The sequence below is a fragment of the Arachis hypogaea genome, chromosome 9 (genome assembly GCF_003086295.3).
Source record: "Arachis hypogaea cultivar Tifrunner chromosome 9, arahy.Tifrunner.gnm2.J5K5, whole genome shotgun sequence".
Lineage (NCBI taxonomy): Eukaryota > Viridiplantae > Streptophyta > Magnoliopsida > Fabales > Fabaceae > Arachis > Arachis hypogaea.
In genome coordinates, this window is record NC_092044.1 from 94,583,106 (window position 1) to 94,600,837 (window position 17,732).

General features: G+C 33.3%; 1 long non-coding RNA gene and 1 pseudogene across 2 annotated transcripts; both read left to right on the forward strand.

Moving 5' to 3' along the window:
* The first annotated feature begins 5,010 nt into the window (after nt 1–5,010).
* LOC140175340 (uncharacterized) lies at nt 5,011–6,775 on the forward strand. 2 transcript variants are annotated; one of them, XR_011865924.1, is made up of 4 exons: nt 5,011–5,567; nt 5,653–5,711; nt 5,985–6,054; nt 6,167–6,775. It is a non-coding gene; the product is annotated as an uncharacterized lncRNA (long non-coding RNA). The 2 variants fall into 2 exon arrangements; XR_011865925.1 differs by having other exon boundaries at nt 5,093–5,567; nt 6,237–6,775.
* Nucleotides 6,776–10,692: 3,917 nt separating this feature from the next.
* LOC140175165 (isoprene synthase, chloroplastic-like) lies at nt 10,693–12,378 on the forward strand (annotated as a pseudogene).
* The last annotated feature ends 5,354 nt before the right edge of the window (nt 12,379–17,732 follow it).

Consider the following 17,732-nt stretch of genomic DNA (forward strand, 5'->3'; position numbering starts at 1 on the left):
CTCCAATGTCTTCTGGTTATAGAGGAACTATATCTTGCTAGTAAATTCACCGCGAATGATATGTCAGGTCGCGTATTATTGGCAAGATACATTAGTGCTCCAATGGCACTAAGATATGGTACTTCAGGACCAAGGATATCTTCATTCTCTTCTTTAGGACGGAATTGATCCTTTTCCATATCCAAAGAACTTACGATCATTGGGTACTCAAAGGATGTGACTTATCCATATAAAATCTTTTCAAGATCTTCTCTGTGTATGTCGCTTGATGAATAAAGATCCCATTTTTTGTATGCTCGATCTGCAGGCTGAGACAAAATTTAGTCCTTCCAAGATCTTTCATCTCAAAGTCTTCTTTCAGAGTTTTTATAATTGTTGGAATCTCTTCAGGAGTCCCAATGATATTTAAATCATCAACATACACAGCAATTATAATGAATCCAGATGCGGTTTTCTTTATGAAAACACATGGACATATATCATCATTCTTGAATCCGTTTTTGGCCAGATACTCAGTAAGACGATTAAACCACATTCGTCCAGATTGCTTTAGACCATATAAAGATCTTTGCAATTTAACTGAGTATAACCCTTGCGAATATTCACTGGATGGTTTAGATATCTTTAGACAGGGACTTTCATATAGATATCCCGATCTAATGAGCCGTACAAATAAGCTGTTACCACATCCATTAAATGCATATGCAGTTTATGATATGCAGATAAACTGACCAAATAATGCAATGTTATCGCATCCACTACAGGAGAATACGTTTCTTCATAATCTATACCTGGCCTTTGTGAAAAACCTTGTGCGACAAATCGGGCTTTGTAGCGCACAACTTCATTTTTCTCATTTTGTTTTCTCACAAATATCCATCGGTATCCAACATGTTTTACATCTTCAGGTGTACGGACTACAGGTCCAAAGACTTCACGTTTTACAAGTGAGTCTAACTCAGCCTTCATGTCTTCTTTCCATTTTGGCCAATCATTCCTTTGTCGACATTCTTCGACTGATCTTGGCTCAAGATCCTTACTTTCATACATGATATTCAATGCCATATTATATGCAAATATTTCATTGACAATTGTCTTATTTCGGTCCCATTTCTCTCCTGTAAAGACATAATTTATCGAGATCTCGTCATTTTCACAATTTTCAGGTACCTGAACGTCTTCTGGCATTAAAACTATATCAGAATTTTTGACAACTGCAGGTGTCTCTACTATGTCTTTTTCAACAGGAATATTATTTACCTCTTTTCTCTTTCGAGGATTTTTATCTTTGGAACCGACAGGCCTGCCACGCTTCTGGCGTGTATTTGCTTCAGTGGCTATTTGTCCTACTGGGACATCAATTTGAATTGGGGCATTTTCTGCCCTGCCACGCTTCTGGCGTGAAGTTGCTTCAGTGGCTACTTGTCCTACTGGGATATCAATTCGAATTGGGGCATTTTCGCTGGTATATAAGATTTCGTTATCCTCTTTGTATCAGAAAATGCATCATGCAATTCATTTGCTATTCTTTGCAAATGTATAATCTTTTGAACTTCAAGTTCACATTGTCCTGATCGAGGATCTAAATGCATCAACGATGATGCATTCCAATTAAGTTCCTTTTCAGGAAACTTGTTCTCTCCCCCTAATGTTGGAAATTTTAATTCATCAAAATGACAATCTGCAAACCGGGCTTTAAATACATCTCCCGTTTGTATCTCAAGATACCTTACTATAGAGGGAGAATCATATCCAACATATATCCCCAATTTTCTTTGGGATCCCATTTTGGTGCGATTAGGTGGTACAATGGGAACATATATCGCACACCCAAATATTCTTAAATGGGAAACATTTGGCTGCTGGCCAAAAGTTAATTGCATAGGAGAGAACTTATGATAACTCGTTGGCCTCAAACGAATAAGTGCTGCGGCATGTAAAATAGCATGCCCCCAAACCGAAGTTGGGAGATTTGTTCTCATAAGTAAGGGTCTAGCAATCAATTGGAGGTGCTTAATAAGTGATTCTGCTAACCCATTTTGTGTGTGAACATAAGCTACTGGATGTTCAACACTTATTCCATTAGCCATACAATAAGCATCAAAAGCTTAGGAAGTAAATTCACCAGCATTATCAAGATGAATTGCTTTGATTGGATTTTCTGGAAATTATACTTTTAACCGAATGATTTGAGCCAGTAATCTCGCAAACGCCAGGTTGCGAGAAGATAATAAGCACACATGTGACCATCTCGAAGATGCATCTATCAAGATCATAAAATATCTAAAAGATCCACATGGTGGATGAATAGGTCCACATATATCACCTTGAATCCTTTCTAGAAATTCAGGGGACTCAAATCCAATCTTTACTGGTGATGGTCTTAAAATTAACTTCCCTTGAGAACATGCAGCACAACAAAATTCACTAGTTTTAAGAATCTTCTGGTTCTTTAGTGAATGTCTATGGGAGTTTTCAATAATTCTCCTCATCATGGTTGTTCCCGGATGACCCAATCGGTCGTGCCAAGTTATGAATTCATTTGGGCTAGTAAACTTCTGGTTTACAATGGCATGTGATTCAATTGCACTAATCTTGGTATAATACAACCAAGATGAAAGTGAGGGCAACTTTTCTAATATAACTTTCTTATTTGAATCATGAGTTGTGATACATAAGTACTCATGATTTCCCTCATTCATAGTCTCAATATGATATCCATTTCGACGAATATCTTTAAAGCTCAACAAGTTTCTTCGAGACTTGGTAGACAATAGTGCATTATTTATTATAAATTTTGTTCCTCCAGGAAACAAAATTATAGCTCTTCCGGAGCCTTCTATCACATTGCCTGAGCCAATAATAGTATTAACATATTCTACTTTTGGCACAAGATGGGTAAAATATATATCACTTTTAAGAATAGTGTGCGAACTTGCACTATCCGCAAGGCAAATATCTTCAGAATATCTCCTTGCCATTTTTCTTCAAAAAAAAAATGATAATAATAATAAAATGAGTAGAAGTACATGCACAGTAAAATTAATCACATGAATACTTAAGAAACATATACATATATCAAACTATTCCATCGTTGATCAAGTAGCCAAAATTTTCTTTAGAATCCTTAAAAAAATTAGATACATCATAATAAGATAAGTGGTGGAATTTTCATCATTTGAAACAAAATTTGTTTCCTTTCTTTTGTCATCCCTTTTCAAGGATGCTTGATAAAGATCAACTAGGTGCCTTGGGGTACGACAGGTACGTGACCAATGGCACTTTCCACCACAACGAAAATATTTATCCTCAACTGATTTACTTTGCCCATTGGTTCTTTCTTTATCCCACTTCTGGTGAGATCCTCTCTTGTGAACATAATTCATTTTCCTTCCATAATTTTTCTTGTTATTAAAATCTTGCCATTTACCTCTTCTAGGGTTATAATTTGCCGCATTTGCTTCAGGAAATGGGGCAGCGCCAATTGGGCGCGCTTCATGATTTCTTAAGAGTAACTCATTGTTGCGTTCAACAACAAAAAAGCAAGAAATTAACTCAGAATATTTTTAAATTTCGTTTCTCGATACTGCTACTGCAGGAGCACATTCGAGATATGGAAGGTCGAGAAAACTTTCTCTAACATATCGGGCTTGAGGAAGTATCACCGTCTTTCGATGATTGTACCTTTCTTCAAGGTCTTTCCACAGATCTGCAAGATCTTTTAATGTATGATATTCATTTTTCAATCATACTTCAAGATGACGACGAAGGAAAATCATAGCTTTGACTTTATCCTTCTGGGATTATTTTCAGCCTTAATGGTATCTCCAAGATCCATTGAATCAAGATGGATTTTAACATCTAGTATCCATAATAAATAATTATTTTCAGATATATTAAGAACATTGAATTCAAGATGAAAGAGCTTCAACATAATGAAAATTTGTTACCTGGAGTCTTCCTAAAATTTCGTTAGAGTTTCGTGCTGATAACGTGTTATAAAATAACTAAATAGATAAATAAAGAAGATGTAACAAATATAAAATAAAGAAATATAAAGAAAGAGAAAGAAGTATTGCAACATAAAGAGAGAGAGAATTGTTTATTGCTTTTGTGTGTCTCATCAACGGAGGCTTAACTTCCTATTTATACATGTACAAGAGTCCTCTTTTTCATCTTTCATTAAATGTAATTACCTTGATAATATAGCACTTCACTATAGAAAAGTTAAGTCATCCAAGTCATATGTGGTCAATGGTCATCCATATCCTTATCACAACAATTATTTAATAGAATGTCAAACAATTGTTTGCCTCAATTTTTTAATGATTATTAATAATCCATATTGAATTGGCATGCGATGACAGTGGCAGGGGAAACTAAAGGGTAATGAAGGCTGATAACATTGTAATTACAAAAATATTATTTGGATATTAAAATTAATTATTATGTATTTATATTTAAATATATTATTTTAATTTATTTTAATATATATTTTATATTTTAATATGTATTTTATATTAGTGATTGATTTTAATAATTAATTTTAATATATATTTAATATAATTTATAAAATATTTTTATTACCAAATAATATTCATCAATTAGCGGGAAGAGAGAAAAGAGAGAAGTAAGCCTCACAAATCGTGATCCAAACAAAATCTATTGAACTTATCCACATCAAGTCAAGTAATGAGTTTGTTTAGTGATGATAAAAGACATTGGATCCATCGTATCAAAGCTAATTTTAGAATGTTAGATTTTATGGTATTTATATAGTTTTTTAGAGTGTTTGAGAATGTTTTAAATAATTTTTGCACGTTTTAGAATGTTGTAAAAGGTTTTAAAAGACCTTAAAAAATTTTAAAAAACTCTAAAAGGTCTTAAAGTATTTTAGAAGAGTCTGAATATATATAAAAGTATGAATAGTAATATAAAATAATCTAAAAATATTTAGAAAAATGTTGTAAAATAGATATTTGTAGTGAATATTCTAAATGATCAATCTTAGATAGTTGATTAGATTTAATTCTAACCATCTATCGACACTACAACAAATTGAATATATAGCTACACTTATTTTACGACATTTGAAATAAGTGTCTCTATTTAGTAATACTGTGACACTTTTGTATCAAATTTTTCACGGTCACTAGTGAGTCTATATCTCTGACACTTTTTCATTTACTTCCTATTTCTTTCACCCTATTCACGCTCCTTTGATATGAGAAGAGGACATGAGAAAGTATTACCACACCGTAGCCTTCATCACCACACTGCAGTTCGCGTTCGCCGTTCGCCGTCGCCGTTCACCGTTCACCGGCCCCCTCGTCGTCCTTCTCTTCCCCTCTTTTACGAGTATGAACCCTAATCTATTCTATTCAAAAAAAAAGGAACTGCACCCTATCCACCAAGCTATTTCTTCAAACTTCTCTTCTAGAGATGGTCGAGCAGCTTCATCTCCTTCCCTTTATCCTCCAATTCAAAATTTCTAAACCTTTTCCTAGCTCTATTCATACAAATTATTCAAATTTTGTTAGCACAGACACCACCACAAGCAAAGAAGAGTGAGTGTTCTTCCCTTGCTCGTGTTTGAATTGGCCGAATGGCCTTAAGGATGTGACCAAAATTCTGGTTTGTTGTAATTGTTAGGATTCAAATTCAGGGGAGAAGTAGGAGCAAAATTCTGTGTTTTTGATCAATAATAAAAGGTAAAGGATTAGGATAGCTAGATATTCATGATTGTAACTGTGTTTGAAAGTGATGATTGCTATTTGATTATGTGAATGGATGATGATGAGTGCGATTGTTTCTTTGAATTCTCTTATATCATTTTAATTTTACTTGCACTCAACATGTTCGATGAAATATTTCAACCAGATTTCTTTGAATGCCTTATTTGTTGTATCTTCTCTTGATTCCTTTGATGTTTTTGTGCCTTGATGCCATAATGAAATGGTTAATTTTCTTCTTGAATTATGTAGGTGATGGTGATAGGTGAAGCTGGAAATGAGAGAGCTGAGTCTGCAGTTGAAGGGTTTATAAGCACAGTTGGTAGGTTGCAAGCTGAACAACATAAACATGTACTTTATTGATGTCTTGATGGTTCTATATTTTATTATAGGTTTATGCACATGTTGTTTTGTATCCTTTTTTTGCATCACAGATAAGGTTCCCTGCAGGTTGATAAAGTTGTTTATGCACATGTTGTTTTGTATCCTTTTTCTGCATCACAGATAAGGTTCCCTGCAGGTTGATAAAGTTGATAAGGGAACCTTATCCTTATTTGCAGGTTGATAGAGTTGAAGAGAGAGCAAGAAAGTTAGAAGAGAAGGTGCGATTCATGATGATGAATAGTTCAGACTTGGAGCCACTAAACTTGCTTGAACTCATTGACGATCTCCACCGGTTGGGCCTCTCTTACAAGTTCCAAAACCACATCAACTCTGCTCTTTCCCGCATTCATTCTTCACAATATATGCACCGACTACAAAGACACACCGAATAGCGGCGGTTCTTTTAGGGATTTGCGGTGGTTTTTAACCGTCGCGAAAAAAAATTCCAGCAGTTCCACAAGCGTTGCCTATTAGGGGGTGGAGATTTGATTTTGCGGTGATTTTGGAAAACCGCAGCTAATCAGATAATTGATTTTGTGGTGGTTGCAAAACCGCCGTTATTCTGTCAGCGGATTTGAAAAAAATTGCAACAGTTTAAAATCGCCACAAATCTATGTAGGATTTTTTTAAAAAAATGAGACAGTTTTGAACCATCTCAATTTCATACCTGGGCTTATAAAAAAACTGAATAACGGAAGGAATTAATTATGTACTCTATTTGCATTTGTAACAGCATATTGGTCCACCTATAAGTGAATCTATATACACTCTATTTGCATTTGTAAACAAAAAACAAGAATGCAGTGCATTTATGTGTAGTACGCAAGAGTTACATGAATTCACATGAGAGAGAGAGAGAGAGAGAGAGAGAGAGAGAGGACGGGAAATCTAAGGGGTTTGTAAATCGATATCCAGCAACTTCTGGTTGGAGTAAATCAGCTTCATCAACCTAGCGCTGGCGCAGCCTCAAGCAGTTAGTGTCAAAAGTACTTGTCAATCTTCTCTATTTGAAAACAGCTTCTTAAGCAGCCTTCAGAGCTTCCTTCTTCAACTCAGCCTCTTCATGATCTTCCTCCTGTTCACGCCTCAAAGCTTCAGCGGCTTCTTTCTCCTTTTGTCTCTGTACTTCTGCCTGCAAGGAGTGAAATTTTAAAATTAGTAATTGCACCACATTCGAGTCAAATTTACAACTTAGATTTACATTTGCGAGACCATATGCACATTCAATTCAAAGAGCATGTAGATTATCTGATCTACATGCAAACACCACCCCTTTCCAACCATAACCAAAATACTAGTGTGATATCTATTAAACAAATCTCAATTCTTCTCAATTGAATCTCAAAAACTAATGATTCAAAATGCCACCTAGATTAATTAATTACAAATACATGTAAAAAAAAGGTGCAATACCATTTCAACAACCCAATTGATACAGGAAAATATAAAACAGCAGGTATGTGGACAATAAGCAAGCCAAGAAAAGCTTCTACCAAATATCAACTACCATCATGTATGAAACTTGTTTTCAGTTTTCAAGAATAAAGATGGAGCCTAAGAGGTAGCCATTTGGTAACTATCATATTATTCTAAACTTCACCATAATCACATATGAAGATTGCTTCTTGAAATATAGCATCATTCAGAGTTCAATAACCAGCATAATAGCATCAACAAAATTTGGCAAGGAATTAGAAAAAATACCATCTCCTTGCCTATTCACTTCTAAAATAGCAACATGTCTCTAGCAAGTTTTCGGGTGCGTATACTAGCAGTCCGTATCCATTTAATTGATCTACTCACTTTCAGTCTAACCTGAAAATGAGAGAATAAAAACCAAATATCATGAACTAACAAGAGGATGCGCAGAAACCAAACTGCCAACACAAGATATAGAACATATATGTACAAAGCATTCAATTCCCAAGTGCTGCTACTAGACACTTATGCAGTAATATATAAGAGGTATAGCCTTCTATCAGAACCTACAACAATCATCTACAAAGACATTGGTTAATACTTTTATTGCTTGGCATAGTATATCTTAAAGTTGTTAACAAAAGCAAAGTCTACAGAAGTCCACATCACAATAGCCAATTCCAAAGTTCAAAAAAATAAACATGACAATATTAAGTTATGCAATTAGACTAGTCTTCAAGCCTAAAACAAAAATCTTCCAAGTGAAATAAGTTACTATAAAATGCCTAAATTACTAATACTTGATAATTTTATTAAATTCTGAAACAATATATATTCAATTTTCAGTGACGAGTATAATAAATAGTGTTGGATGATTCTTAGGTGCATGTATTGTATTTGAAGAAAGTCAACATATATTGGCTCTTAGCTGCATGCAAAAAATAGTGTTAATTCATATGTGAAGTGGTGAATAAGCTTGTACACACAACAATATAAACAATCACAGTTCTCAATCACTGATCAAATATTCTGCAGAATTTATTAATCTCTATTTTCTTACCTTCTTATTAAGTTCTTCTTGATATCAAAGAGCTAAGGTCATGATTCCATTGCAGCTCTCGTTCCTTTTTGCAAGGAAAAAAGAAAAACAAAAAAGAAATAAGTAAGCCAAATATACTAAAATAGTATCTAATAATTTCAAAAACACCAAACTATATGATAATCAAAACTAAAATAGTATCTAATAAATTCAAAACAAAAATGCATTAATAGATAATTGAATTACCAAAAGTGCATTTAGATGCAAAATGGCATCAATGATGCTGGATTGATAAGTGGCTATTAAAGATCAAAGCCTACATCGAAAATGAAGTTTTTTATATTCAAGTTCGCTTCAAATAGCATTACTTTTTAAAAAATCATAAAAAGAGAAAAAGTATTCTAAAAAAGAAAAAACTTAAAAAGAATACTTAAAGATGATAAGAAAAATGAGATTCTTACACCAGCAACTTTTACAACTCCTTTATGTGAACAAATCTCTGCTGCACCAGCAAAATTGTCCTATGACTACTACTACACTTACACTTATGTTCCCTTCAATTGCAACAAAAATCACCTGTTAACAAATTTATTATTAATCAATAACTTGACTTGTTGAATAGAAAATTCAACAACTGCTAATTTAATCAAATATCTCTTTCTTGAAGCAGCATGGTTATTAAGCTCTTAGTTACTAAGCAAAATAAGTTAAAATCCGAAGCTCATAAAAATAAGCTAATTCCAAGATCTAAAAAGGTAGAACCGCCATATTTGAGGAATCATTGTCATCATCCTCATCCATATTTTGGTCCTTCCTTACAAATTAATAATTTATTCTTAAATCAACATCAATTATTGCATTTAGTGAGAAGAAAAACAAATAATCATTTCATCAAACACCTGGAGTGCTTGAGAATTTGAAACAATTCAATTAAGAGTGACTAAAACTCATTGAACGTTGTTATATCAAATAGCAAAGCAGTCACAATATGCGAATGAAAACCAAATAAATAAAGTGAAAAGGCAAGGAGAAAGAGAACCAGAAACTAAACATATTAAAAGAGAAACCATTAGAGAGCAACGAACCATCAACTCAACATAATTATGCAAAAACTACAATAGATTAATTAAAAGACAGCAGATACCTACCATCAGCTGAGTCGAAGATCTCTCATTAGTGGTATCCTCAAGATCATTACAAACAGGTCCACATGATCAACAGAAAATTTAAGGAAGGCCATCTTGAGTGCAATTTCAATTGCAATAGATCCATTGCTAGAAAAATATGCTCGAGAAGCCCAACCTGCCCAAATACTAAGTACGATATTACAAGCATAATAATTAGCAAGCTTATGTAGTGCTCACATCATTATTGTCAACCAAAACCATAACAATTCCTCTTCAAATATTTCATGTTTACTAGAATTCCAAAGTCAAACAAATTGTCATATAATTGCCATATATAGATAGAGGTGAGCAGAAACAACGCTTTAATTTGAAACAATATTAATAACCACCAATAATATATAAACTTTCTTTTAAAGAGATGGGATTCAAGGCTTCTAGAGGCTTGAACTCATAAAAAAATAGCCTCTTATCACCTGAATACCCTGAGCCAAATCTAAATCAAAATAACCTGAAAGCACAATCTGAACCAAGAAGATATATAATGCATAATGCTGTTAATCCAACAGCAAAAAAAACTTTTCCAAAAAAATTTCTTTCCCTTTTGGGTCAGCATAATCCAAGCCTAAAAGACAGAAAAACATAAACAGGAGAAATTAAATTGAAGAGGCCACATCTATGATAAGCTAAGCAAATCCAATGGCATGAAATAAACTATAGAAAATTTTAGAACTAATGAATCTTCAAACAACTTATGATTATGCAGTCATATATAAGCATTCATTCTATCCTAGATTAAGGTGTTGAAAAAGGCAAAGCCTTCGCTCCAATTTTCAAATTGATTGTAAAATTCAACTAGTAAATTGGATTTGGAGGACATAGGAGTGAACAAGTTCAAGCATTTCTAAAAATTCATTTAGAAAGCTTACCGAAATCACTGCTTCTTCTTCTTCCACAAGAGAAAACCATCAGTCTCCTCGTATGCATATTCAGGATGCAGGTGGTGACAAGGGATCTTCTCGATATCCAAACCTCATCGCACATCTCCCAGAACTTCTTGTGCGCCTCCGGAGACCTCACCTGCTACCCGAGCAACACGACACCGTCTTCAGACACCAAAGCTTCCATGGAGAAATCAAGTGCTGCATCGACTCCTCGATGTAAATCATGTCCATCACCCAAACCACGTCAAACAACGGGTTAAGTGCCTGGATCTGATCCTTATTGTTCTATTACAACATGGAGTGCTTCAGATTCTTGCGTAGCACGGGCATGTTCACCTTCAGGTTGCGCTTTAGCGCCCACATCATGGGGAGAGGAGGGGCTTCCGTAGCACGGGCTTGTTATACATGTAGAGTAGAGGGGAATGATCACGGCGGTGAGAGGAGGTTGGGTCGGCAGAGAACAGGGGTTCGCCCCTACGACTCTCCTTTTCACGGGTTTCCTGCTATATATTTTGGGTAATCTGAACTGATTTGGGGGAAATTGGATTAGGGTTAGTGGCGGGACTTCATGGAATCGACGCTAATCCAAGTTGATCATGTGTCACATTGAATAGATCAGATATCAATCGCAGCTATCTTAGCAAATTGTAGCAGATAAAGAAACCGCAAGCAATTTGTCGCCGCTATCTTCCGTGTTTCCTGTAATGTTCACACACACAAAACTCTACATGCTACTGCTCTCCTCTTCAGAATTCTTAGACAACATGCTTTTTACGTCTCTCAAGGTCTATAAAACTAAACACATCATGATCACAACTCTTTAGAAATAAGTAACCTCCATCATCCAAGGTTATTTAAGTAATTTCACTGATTTTGTGAGGTGCAAATGTATTTGAAGGTTTCACAGATGATGAGAAAAACTTTAAGCTTGAAATTGGCAATGATGTGCAAGGAATGTTAAGTTTGTACAAGGCATCACACCTTAGCTTTGAGGGAGAAAATTTATGTGAGAAGGCAAAGATATTTTCAGCAACATGCCAACAAATTTGAAGAACATAATATCAAAAGATGAGACAGAGAATAAAGTCAAAGAAAGCACTAGGAATGTGTTGGAGGGTCTTCCGTACCACCATAGTCCTTACAGAGTAGAGGCATGACGCTATATTGCCAAGCTTGACCTCAACATGGTTCAGTCATTATATCAACAAGAGCTTCAACAAATGACAAGGTTAGATTTGTTAACTTCAACATGTAAGTTAAATATTTAAAGAAAATAATTTACTAGAATGTTACATGGATGAACCAACTCAATGTTACACATTTATAGGTGGTGGAGGGACATGGGGCTGGCTAGCAAGCTTAGCTTTTTCCGGGATAGGTTAACGGAATCCTTCTTTTAGTCATTGGGAATAGTCTCGCATCCAAAATTCTCTTATTGTCGTAAAGAACTTACTAAGGTGGCAGATTTAATCACTATTCTTGATGATGTTTACGATGTCTATGGTACTTTAGATGAACTGGAGCTCTTCACGGATGCTATTGAGAGGTTGCTTCATTATATTATTTAGCAAATATTTCTAACAATAACTTAATGTGGCAAAATTTAATTATAATTATATGCATACTTTTATATCATATGGGATGTAAATGCTATTAATAATCTCCCGGACTACATGACATTGTGCTTCTTAGCACTTTATAACACTATCAATGAGATGGCTTTTGATATCTTCAAAGATTATGCAGTCAAGTGCCTTCCCTATCTCAAAAAGCTGTATGTACTATAAGTTTAATCAAGTCTTATTATGTCAAGTGCTAATGTTGTCATCAATTTTATTCCAGCTTGTCCTGAGCTAGATTTCTGAGCGTGTTTTTCAATTTTTTGTTTTACATATATATATATATATTAAAATTTTCCTTCAGAGTCAGAGATTCAGGGTGTGGCTCCAGATTTGTATTCTACTCTGTAATCTTGGCTCTTCCTGCTTCATCTTCTAGACCTAGCTGTAACTGTATTCAAAGGTGCCATTTCTATGTTTTCTCACTCCTTTCTTCTATTCCCTTCTATTTCCGTGTCTTTGACTTTTTTGAGTTAGTACCTTTGTGCTTGAATAATTCCTTCCCTTTCAAGAGAGACACAGGGAAGGATTGGCCATAGCTTGCTCACATCCCTCACATCCACTTGATTCCATTGCATCTACAATGGAGATTTGTGTTTTGTGGTAATTTCAATTCATTTCCTTCTTTTCTTTACCACTGTTCAATTTTTCTTTTCCTAATCACCTTTCAAATACTTGATCACTTCACTTCTTGCATACAAATCAATTCAAATTTGGAGGGAATAAGAGCAACATTACCTTGTCTAGTGCTTGTTTTCGATCTTCAAAATTTAAGTTTGATAGAATGGTTGAAGATCTCGAATCAAAGTTCGCATAGATGTAGCAAGCAACAAAGCATCAAATGATTAGCACCACAACCGTGTAATATATATATATTCTCTCTCCATTTTTAATAAATTTTGTGCCACTTACATTTGTTGCTTTACATGATTTTATGAAACAAAATTGAATCATTCAGATTTCCACTCCATTCCATATTATTAGTTCTCTATGGTTGATCTCTGCACAATCTTCTATTCTCTCAAAACAAAACATATAGCATCTTACCGGTTTGAGGTCTAAATGTCCACACCAATAATTTTCCAATGACTTATAATACTATGAAAGCTTTGAGCTTGTGTACAATGTGTGAATAGAACAATGATTAATTGTGCATTTCAACTCGATTTGGGTCCAGTCTTAGGGATTTTTTTATGAGCTTCATTATGTTTGTATAAATATTCATTCACTCTTTTGTATGTTCCTCACATTACTTTGCTCAAATATTATCCCTCTTCCCTTTTTAAACAAGGGAAACTATTCTTAGCTATGATAAGGCTTGTGTTATATGAGATAATATGTTACTGTGTAACAGGGTATTAGGCATAGGTTCTCAGACATTGCAAAATTGAACTTCAAAGTTGTTTATTCTGTAACCTGAAAATTCGCTATTTAGTCATACTGAGAACTCTTCTCTTTTTCTTCATTTTTTTCCAACTCAGGCTGAGGTCGTAGCGCAGGGATGAGTCCATGCAATCGCACCTGAAGAAGGACGTAGTTTTCCATTTCTATCAAGATACCAAACTTGTTTGACCTTTCATATTCAAGTTCGCATATTTGAAGAACCATTTTGCTGTCTGTTTCATAGAAGCAGCATGACCTCTCATGATCATTAGTTTAATAGTACTAGATTAGCTTGTAGATATTTCTAATGGAAACTGTACTAACCAGCTATTTTTATCGGCTTTCTTTGATGGAAGGAGGACTATTATTCTGTTCCATCATAGTATATGAACTAGAAGAAGCTAATTGATTCCAATTGGACATTGGTTATGAGTTTTTTCTCCAATTCTTTTTGAGTTTTTGAATTTACATTTTATGGATTATGACTATGTAAAACTTGTCAAATTCAACTTTTGAAATACATTGTTGCTATTTTTGTAAAACTTGTGGGATTGAGTTTAAATTTGTTGAAATATAATGTCATTTATTATTTTGTTGGTAGACACATATAAATTATTATTTATAATAGAAATATCTTTTGCAATATTTAATAAAAGAAAGCTTTCATGTTGGAGAGATTATGACAGATTAAAACAGTCATTAAATACATGAAAAAACTATCACAGGAATAAGTAACTTAGCGTCGGTTTTAAATCGAAAAATGTCACTAAAAATATTATGACAGTTTAAATAGTCACTAAATATGTCTAAAAACTGTCATAAGAACTAGTAACTTAGTGACGGTTTCAAATAGTCATAAAATATAAGAAAAAACTGTCACATAATTTAGTAATTTAATGACAATTTCAAAACGTTATGAAATACAGTATAAAAAACACTCTTACAAGTGTTACAAATTAGTGATGATTTTATACTTTAAAAACCGTCACAAATAATTTAGCGACACTCCTTACCAACGGTGGTCCAAAACTGTCACTATGTCAGCTGGCGACGCTCAAATCTGCTACGCTTTTTTTTAACCGTCGCAAAACCATTTAGTGACAGTTAAAACTGTCACCAAGCATTAAAAAAAAAACGTCGCCAAAATGCTATTTTGTTGTAGTGATGAGGAGGTGGATGACTATAAATAGGGGGTGAGAATTAGAGTTTGGAGGTGTGAGTTATTTGTAATAAACACTTGAGTAATAAAGTGTTCTTTCTACCAAAGCTTCCTTTCTCTTGTGTTCTTAACTCAAAAAATTGAGTAAGTTCGAGTACCGGTAGATAGCGTTGGAGTGTGTTTAAAATTGTGACAATGAACCATAATTCGCATGACATATATCTCGTTCCGTCTTCATTAAGAAGTCTAAGATTCGATCCTCACCTTTAACTTGACTAAAAAAGATATTAAAATATTTTCATTTAAAAAGTCTATCATACAATTTCAAGAATAATTATATTATGTCTACACTTTTATGTAATAAACACGATTTTGATATTAATAATTTTTAAAATCTAAATAATTATTTTTTATTTTGTTAATTACAAAATAATTTAAATATAAATTAATTTATAATAACTATATTTTTATATGAATCTTAAAAATATTTAATATATAAATAATATTTTTTAATTGATTTGTACAAAAGCAACAATTTATCTATTATTTTTCTTAATTTATCATTAAATTTTGTAGTTAAGTATAAAAATAGATAACATCAATCTCAAGATTATTCCATTTGGCTATATACTAAATAAGTAATTGTTACTAATGAAGAAAGGAAAATCATTATATAAAGGGGGTGGAATGAAAATTTAAATAGATATATGTCTAATTTTTATTGGTGGGATATTAATGAAAACATAATAATAATGAGATTGCTTTTGTTTTTGGTATAGATAATAATGAGATCTCTAAATGATACCTTCTATTAGTGTTTTTTTTGTTAATTGTTTTAGTATGATTGTTAATTTATACGTATCGATATATATGATATAAAAGTTGGCAAAATAAAAATTTGTTATGTGAATTATATTTATCTCTATCAGTATTTATTTTTTATTTATTTTTTAAAAAATATTATATTACTATATATACAAAAATACTCTCATAAATAATTATAAAATGGTAAATATATTCTTATAATTATTTTTGTTAAATGACTAAATATTATTTTTTATTTCTATAATAAAAATATCCTTCTTCAATAACAACTAAAATTAAAATCAAATCACTTTAACAATTTTAAAAAAGAAAAAAAATTAATTAACCAAAAAATAATCCTAATTTAAAAATATCTGTGTTTGCTCTTATTGTTTCAGCATTAGCCCAAAATTGATAAACAAACCCTAAGCCATTCAAAATCAATTCTCTTTGCCCTCTCCCTGATTGCATGTTGCTTCCGTAACCTTGTCTCCACCGCATGCTCCATCGCCTCGCGTCGTCGTGTTGTCGCCTGTGTCGCGACATTGTGCTATCACCGCCCTACGTTATGCCGTTTTGTTATCACTACCATGTATTGTGTCATCGCATTGTCTAAGATATATTAGTTTTTTTGTTATTGATTCACGACCAAAAGGATATTAGTTTCTCTGTAAACACAAAGTTTGAATTTTTAGTTTGTGAAAATCAATGAATATGGGGTGATAGGGATACGACAATAAAGCTTTTACATTGACGAGGTTCTTATAACTTTTGTACTTAGTTGATCCTGTTCAAATTAGAATGGTATATTACCTATGGTTGAGTCTTGCATATAGCTTTGGTTTTACTTTTAGATTTCTGCTTCTGTTCTTAATTATAAGGATACTAAGTGCTTGCTAAACTGCAGTGCATATTTGAATTTTGTGTGCTAACTATAGTGAATTATGTTATCATTTTTATCATTGGAAGTTGAAATGATGGCTTTAGTTTTGGATGGAATTAGTTAAAATGAATTGGGGTTTAGTACTGATCTTATTTTGAAGCATTTGCTTGTTTTTCATTCATAAAAAATATTTGATTTTTTCTCACGAGGGTGTGCTTATGATGAACGATTATTTAGGAATTTGAGCGGGTATCTTCTGTTGTGACAACAAGAAATAGATAATTTTTTCTGCCAGATTTTTTATTAAAAATTGCACATATTAGATGTGTGTTGTGAAACCCACAAAATTAGTAACTAATTAGTCAATAAATTAATTATTAATTTAAGAAATTAAAAAACTTAATTTTATAGTTTAATGAGATAGAACTAATTAAAAGAAGAATTTTGACACTAATTTTGAGATTTTTTATTCTTTGATGTTATCAGCTTGAACTAACTTGAGAAAATTATTGGGTTTTGCTCGATTGATGCTTGAGAAAGGTAAGGACTCCTAAATCCTCATGAAATCTGTGATATAATGAAATCTATATTGAGTTAGTGATGTTTATTGGTATTAGATTGAGTTGTGGGTTATTTGAGACTTGTTGATGGAATTGGAGGTGTCAAAAAGCTGGAATTTGGGCGGTGGTAGATGAATCCTCTATTTGGTGCACATTTTGGAAGATTGGGTTTTATGCAACAGTGAAAAATTGTGATGTTTTGGATTTAACGAGGAATTGGTTAAAGTATGATTTTGGTTTCTCGTAATTAAATTATAATGTGACGTGAAAGCTTAAACTAGAAGACCATAGGATAAATAGTATGATGTGGAAGACTGATGATTAGTGACTCGTTATTAGAATTGTTTTGTTGGGTGGTTGGCTACTATGATGAATGATTGATGATGAGTGTGTTGAATGCATAGTTATAAAAATTGGACCGGAAAACTGGTGAACCGGACTCCTAACCGATCCGGTTGAGTGATATGACCGGATAAGGAAGAGAACCATTGAGAACTGGGTTGAATCGGCCGGTTTTGATGAAAACCGGAAAACCGGCGGTTTCTGGTTAACCGACCGGTTCGGAAGCGCTTTTTTTAAAATTCATTTTCCAAAACGACGTCGTTTTAGTTTTTTTTTTTTTTAAAAAAAAGAAAAGTCAGGTCGTATACGCACGATACCCCTCAAACCCCACTCCTAGGCC